This window comes from Tamandua tetradactyla, chromosome 9 (genome assembly GCF_023851605.1).
Source record: "Tamandua tetradactyla isolate mTamTet1 chromosome 9, mTamTet1.pri, whole genome shotgun sequence".
Classification (NCBI taxonomy): Eukaryota; Metazoa; Chordata; class Mammalia; order Pilosa; family Myrmecophagidae; genus Tamandua; species Tamandua tetradactyla.
This window is the reverse complement of record NC_135335.1, coordinates 103,171,782-103,179,479: the sequence shown is the minus strand read 5'-3', so window position 1 is coordinate 103,179,479 and position 7,698 is coordinate 103,171,782.

Here is a 7,698-nt window from a genome sequence, read left to right as displayed (position 1 = left end):
GCTGCTTTGGAACTGGGTTCCCTGCTTCTGTCTATGCCCAACTCAACCTTTTCCCACCCAGCAGCCAAAGAGATCCTTCTAAGCTATTAGTTGGATGGCACCTCTCCTCTGCTCAGATCTTTCCATTCTGAGTCTGGGCATCAGGGTCCCCTCCTCTCTGATCCCCCACCTCCTCCCCTGCCCCTCGCTCATTCTTCTCCAGCCGAACCGGCCTCCTTGCTTCTTCTTGAACATGTGGAGTACACTCCCACCCCAGGACATTTGCACTTGCTTTCCTTTCTGCTTGGGAAATTCTTTGCTCAGATATCCACACGATTCACCCGTTGCTTCCTTCAAATCTTTGCTCAGCTGGCACCTTCACTGTGAGAGCTTCCCTGACAGCCTATCTAAGATATTATCTCCAAAGTCATAACTTTCTATACCCCCACTTATTTTTTCTTCATATCTCTTATCATAAGCTGAAATATGTATTTATTTGCTTATTTTTCTGTCTCACTCTACCAGAATATTATCTTCACAGGGCAAGGAATTTGGTTGCTTCTTTGCTGAACCTCTAATGCCTAGAGTAGCATATAATAAGTCCTAAATAGATATAAGTTGAATGAATGAACAAATGAATTGGCTGGAGAAAGGATATATATATGTAATTTAAATTATCTGTGCTCTGTGGATGTTTTCATATATCATATATGGTCATCTTGTATATATATATATATATATATATATCTGTATCTATCTATCTATCTATATATACACATATATATATATTTCTTTAGGGATATTTTCTTTTGAGAGGGATTTTTTTTTTATTGCCATGACTAACAGGGGAGCATCTTCTGCTAGTCTGTCTTTGGGGGCTCATTCTCACCCCACCTTCAGGTGCTATGAGAGCACTGTTGGGGCAGTGGCCTGGGTGTAGGGTTAGGATAGGTCCTTGCAGACTCTTTGGGAAGCTGTCTTTTGGATGCAGGACCCCTATTGAAGGCTATGTTTGCATTTGTTGACAATGGGTTGTGGAGGGAAGGGATGGGGACACAGAAGCTACTCAAACAGGCAGGAAGATGGAAAGGAAAATAATTGAAATAATTTCCTCCAAGAAGCCCCACCATGGGTACAAGGGAGGGGAATTAGAGGCACCCACTGGGAAAGGGAAATGTTTCCAATTAGGTTTGGCAGCTTCAGGTTAGATGCCAACGGCCCCTGGTGACTTCTGAAGCCTTTCTTGACTCCCCCATATTCTTCTTTAAAGTGGGATACAGGGATAAGGGTAAGAGTCACTTCAAGTAATGTGAGAAAACTGTGAGGACAGGGGAAAAGTGCAAACCCTGCCAATGGGAAGAAAGCTGCAGATTTTAATCTTCTCCAACTGAGTGGACTCAGAGTTGCATCTGGAATCGTGTGTGCTCAGCGAACATAATGTGCATCCCCTCTGAAAAACATCTGACAGGAATCGGCCTCTCCATGAAATGAGAAAAGCAGCTCCCACCCAATTATTAAGAGGAAAGAAAAAGTTTGCGCAGCTAACACAACACCGGGCTTGCCAAAATCATCCTGCCCTAATTCTCTTGTCAGCAGAGCCACTTTGCCCAAGAGCTAGTAACCCATGGTCTGATTGCTTGACGATGCCTGCCACTCTCACCACACTCTCAGGACCCCCAGTCCAGAGCTCACCCTTCTTTCCAAGTTTTATTTATGGGGTATTCTTGAAGGGCTTAAAACCTCCGAAATCCTGTTGAGAGCACAATGATGTACATACACTTAGGACAGGAAAGGCCACAAATGTCTGATTGCTTATCTTGCTCAGTGCAACACCCAGCAGCTGCTGGGGTTTAATGAGGAGGCGGCCCAGGGCTCTAAGAATCGTCCTGTGTGTGCTTTGTTCATGCACTTTGCAGCTGATTTAAGAGCAAGAAAGGAACAAAAGCGATCTGATGTCTTTACTCTAGAGATCATCCCACATCCTTCCTAGGGCAGGAAGAGCAGGTGACTGGGACACCGGACATTTGGCGAGCTGGTGGCTTTCCTGCGTTGGCATGCTCACTGGGATTTTCATGAAAAGACAATGACCTTTATGGAAAACAATGACCTTTGCACAGATCTCTAAATCCTGGCAACTCAGCAGAGCTCAGATCCAAAGCCCCCCTCTTGCCTTCCCCCAACAGAATTGGACAACTGGAAAGGAAGGAAGGAAATTAAAAAAAAAAAAATCACCACAGTTTCTGGCAAACTGCAGGGGCTCTTTCCCCCACCCTGTAATTAAGGCAGAAGTAAACAGTTACAGAATACCGAGTGGCAGCTCACTGCAGTAATAAATGTTCTGATGGAGCAATCAGCCTGTCCAGACATGTGCTTCGAGACAGAAGGGCAGTCTCCCTGGGGAGCATCTCAATGGGTCCCCAGATCTGACACATCAAGACTAAGATCTGACAGCAGTACCCCATAAAGCAGCTGCTTAAAAAGTTGAAAAAGTGATCAGACTTCACCTAGAGATATGAATGAAGCTAATGGGAATCTCCCTGGCAATGTAGGACATGACTCCTGGGGAAAAGCCAGGACCTGGTATCATGGGATTGAGAAAGCCTTTTTTGACCAAAAGGGGGAAGAGTAATGAAATGAAATAAAGTTTCAGTGGCTGAGAGATTTCCTGCAGAGTTAAGAGGTTATTCTTATGCATTTTATAGATATCCTTTTTTTAGTTTTTAGTGTATTAGAATAGCTAGAAGAAAATACCTGAAACTTTTGAACTATATTCAAGTAGCCTTGATTCTTGAAGGTGACTGTATAATAAGATAGCTTTTACGGTGTGACTGTGTGGTTGTGAAGACCTTATGGCTTACACTTCCTTTACAGAAAGGTAAAGGGTACAGATACATGAAAAAAAAAATAAGGACAAAAAAAAATAAGGGAAATAAGGGGTAAAAATAAAATTGGGTAGATAACAATACTAGTGGTCAATGAGAAGGAAGAGTAAGTGTTATGGGATGTATGGGTTTTTTCTTTTTTTCTTGTTATTTATTTTTCAGAAGTGATGCAAATGTTCTAAAAATGACCATGGTGATGAATACACAACCATGTGATGATATTGTGAGCCACTGATTGTATACTTTGGACAGACTGTATGGTACAAGAAGATATCTCAATAAAACTATTTTAAAAAAACAAGTAAGACCTGAGGATTTGGAGCTGAATGACAAGGAAGGGTGAGTCATCCCTATCTGAAAAAACAAAAAAAAATTTCCTTCTCCTTCACAGGTCACCTTCTCCTCCTCAGCTCTGAAACCCTTCTGATTCTTAGAGGTCAGGTTTTGGATGGTGTGCCTCACCTGGAGGAGGCTGGTGGGTCCGTGGAAGCCAAAGCACTCCCTGCTTCATGCTAAGCAAAGCAGCAGGGGGCTGGGCATGTGCAAGGACTCTGTATTAGACTGGCTTCATCTGTATCCTGCCTCTGCCACTCACCAGCCCTAGACAGGTTGCTTACCTTCTCTTATCAGTAAAAAGAGGAAATCAATGGTACCTAGCTTATAGGGTAAACATATGAGGCTTAAATGAAATGATATTGGCATAGCCTCAGCATATAAGAGCCATTTAACTATTGATGGGAATGATTAGTCATTAAATGCCAAGTTGGCTCCTTACCAAGAACCTTGAGAGTCTTGCTGCCCCCAAATTGGGACCAACAATGCAAATGAAAGGATTAACCTCCTTCTGAGGCTGCTGAAAGCCTTCCCCCAGTTTAGAAGACTCTCATGATCTGCTCAAAGCTCACTGCTTTCTGACCAGCTTCATTGCTACCTGGCTCCTTCTGTGACCCCTGAACAGATCATATCACTGTCTTTAACCCTGAGCTGCAGGCAGCACCACAGCCTTCTCTGGCTTTTCTCCTTTTCCCTCCTTATGCCTCTGAACACCTCACTTGGCCAGTGTTTGTCGTTTCCTTTCCCATAGCTCCTTCTAGACTCTCCTTCTCTGCTTGAACCATTTGGGCAGATGGCTTTGTTTGCATGGTATATATATATAAATATATAATATATATTTTTATAATATATATATTATATATTATAAAAATATAATATAATTTGCAGCTCATCTTCTCCCAAATTCACAGCCTTTGAGATTCCCCATTACACTCTTGAATGCTTGTATGCTAGGCTGAGGACACATCATGCCCAGTGCCAGTGCTCTTTGACCTCACACCTCAGTCCAGGGCCCTGGGTACCCATTTTCTAGAGTTTGGCTGTTGGGACTTTTGTCTATTTAATGTCATATAGGCACACATCACATATACAACATACTTCTTGGGCAAGTTTTTCTAGATGCTTCCTTTGTGTATCACAACTGGAAACTATAAAAAGCTTGAGGGCAAGAATGCATACTTGGTAGCATACAGTTGGGTCTTAGTAATGCTTCAGAAGTAAACCTTCCATCACAGAGTGTCCTTACTGGTTTTCTTCTGAATCAGAATCCACCTGGCTCCCAGAAATGAGGGTGGATATATCTGGTCCTCTACAGGTCACTGACCTATTGAAGAATGGCGTGTCATTCCAGGGCAGAGTGAGCGTCAGGACCCTGACTATTGGGAAAATTTGTGTGTAAAAAATAAGAGAAATTTATTCTACTAGGGAGACCATTTCCTTTGAGAAAAAGGGAAGATCAGATGGGGACTAAAATGGTAATAAAACAATTATACTTTGTGTTCCTATGCCTGATTTGCTTGGTCCTGATAACAGGTGTTCACTAGAACTTCTGGATCTACTCCAGCTCCATGTTTTCCTACACAATAGCCTTAGGATAAACTTGCTAAAGTCCCAATGTCTTTTCCTTGTTTCTTGAAGCCTCTTCTACACGTGTGTGCATGCATGTACACACACACACACAAACACTGCAATGACTGGGAGTGGTAGAAAATTCACATTTCAGACAGATTTATTTAGGTATAATTGACATGCAATAAAATGAACATGCTCAATGGATAAACTTTTTGTCATATCTGTAACCCATGAAACTATCACCACAATCAAAATAGTGAGCATATCCATCGCCCCCCAAATTTTTCCCATACTCTTTTGTAATCTCTTTCTCCCCTTTGTTACTCCTTTTAAAGCAATCACTGAACTGCTTTCTATTCCTATAGATTAGAATGTATTTTCTATAATTTTATACAAATGGAATCATACAGTATGTGTTCTTTTTTGTCTGGCTTCTTTCCTTCAAGATAATTACATTGAGACTCATATAAGATGTTGCATGTATCAGTAGTTCCTTTCACTCTGTTGTTGAGTATTATTCCATTCTTTGATATACCACAGTTTGTTTAACCCTTCACCTGTTGATGATATCCATTTCACATGATGGACATTTGTATTGTTTCCAGTCTGGGCTATTAATATAATTGCCATGAGTACTTGTCAACAGGGCTTGTATGGACATATTTCCTCTTTTCTCTTGGGTAAATACTGAGGAGTTGAATGGATCATACAGTAGGTATATGTGTAAGTTTTTTTATTAGAGAAGTTGTGGCTTTACAGAAAAGTCATACGTAAAATAGAGGGCTCCCACATACCCCCTATTATTAACAACTTGCATTAGTGTGATAGATTTGTTATAATTGTTGAAGACACATTTTTATAATTGTGTTATTAAAGTCCATGGTTTACTTTAGAGTTCACTCTTTGTGATGCACAGTCTCATGGATTATTTTTAAAATTTTAATTCTAGTAACATATATTCAACCTAAAATTTTCCCTTTTAAATCACATTCAAATCTATAGTTCAATGCTGCTAATTACAATCACAATACTGTGCTACCATTACCACCATTCAATACTAAAAACTTTTCCATCACTCCAAACAGAAAAGTCTGTATAATTTAAACTTAACTTCCTATTACCTATTCCCACATGTCCTCTGGTAACTTGTAGTCTAGATTCTGAATCTATGAGTTTACCTATTCTAATTATTTCATATCAGTGTGATCATATAATATTTGTCCTTTTTTTGTCTGCTTTATATCACTCAACATGTCTTAAAAGTTTATTCGTATTATTGCATATATCAGAGATTAATTTCTTTTTACAGCTGAATAATATTCCATGTGTATATATCTACCACATTTTGTTTATTCATTCATCAGTTGATAGACATTTAGGTTGCTTCCATCTTTTGACAGTTGTGAATAAGCTATGAGCATTGGTGTGCAAATATCTATTTAAGTCCTTGATTTCGATGCTTTTGGGATTGCCAGGTAATATTATAATTCTATACATAACTTTCTGAGGAACTGCCGATCTGTTTTCCAGAGTGGCTTCACCATTTTACATTCTCACCAACAATGAATGAGTGTTCCCGTTTTGTCATATCCTCTCCAAGTTCTGAAATTTTTGTTTTTTCAGTAGTAGCCATTCCAATGTCTGTGAAATGGTATCTAATTGTGGTTTTAATTTTCATTTTCCCTAATTGCTAATGATGTTGACCATCTTTTCATGAAATTTTTGGCCATTTGCATATCTCCTTTGGAGAAATGTCTTTGCAAATCTTCTGCTGATTTTTAACTGGGTTGTCCTTTTGCTGTTGAATTGTTGGATTTCTTTTAAAGTGCTGGATGTTAAACCCATATTGGATTTGTGGTTTCCAAATATTTTCTCCCATTTTGTAGGTCATCACTTTATTTTTATGATAAAGTCCTTTGAGGCATGAAAGTTTTAAATTTTGATGAGGTCCATTTATCTATTTTTTCTTTTATTGCCTGTGAAACCATTGCCTAACACAATGTTGTTAAGATGTTTCCCACCATTTTCTTCTAGGAGTTTTATAGTTCTGATTCCTATATTAAGGTCTATGATCCATTTTGAGTTGATTTTTGTATATGATGTATATGGTAGTTAGAGTCAGGTGTCAACTTAGCCAGGTGAACCTGCCTAGTTTTTTTTTTTTTTTTTTTTTAAAGGAAAGACAGAGAGAAGGAAGGAAGGATAGAAGGAAGGAAGGAAGGAAGAAAGGGAAACATTTTTAAACATTTTCTTGTTTTTTATTGTATTCTGTTTCTCCGTTTTTGTTACATGGGCTGGGGCCGGGAATCGAACCGAGGTCCTCCGGCATAGCAGGCAAGCACTTTGCCCGCTGAGCCACCGCGGCCCGCCCGAACCTGCCTAGTTTTGTTGCTGTGGACATGAGCCAATGGTACGTGAACCTCATCTGTTGCTCATTACATCTGCAGTCGGCTAGGAGGTGTGCCTGCTGCAATGAATGGCATTTGACTTAATTGGCTGGTGCTTAAATGAGAGACCGCAATGTAGCACAGCTCAAGCAGCTCAGCGTTCCTCATCTCAGCACTCGCAGCTCAGTCCAGGCCTTTGAAGATGCAGAAAGAAGTCACCCCAGGGAAAGTTGTTGGAACCCAGGGGCCTGGAGTGAAGGCCAGCAGAGACCATCTTGTGCCTTCCTACGTAAGAAAGAACCTCAGTGGAAAGTTGGCTGCCTTTCCTCTGAAGAACTAACAAAATAAATCCTCTTTTATTTAAGAGCCAATCCATCTCTGGTGTGTTGCATTCCGGCAGCTAGCAGACTAGAACAATGTAAGATAGGGATCTACCTTCACTCTTTTGCATTTAGATATCTAGTTTTCCCAGCACCATTTGTTGAAAAGAGTCCTCTTTCCCAGCTAAGTGGTCTTTGCCACCTTCTCAAAAATCAGTTGGCTAT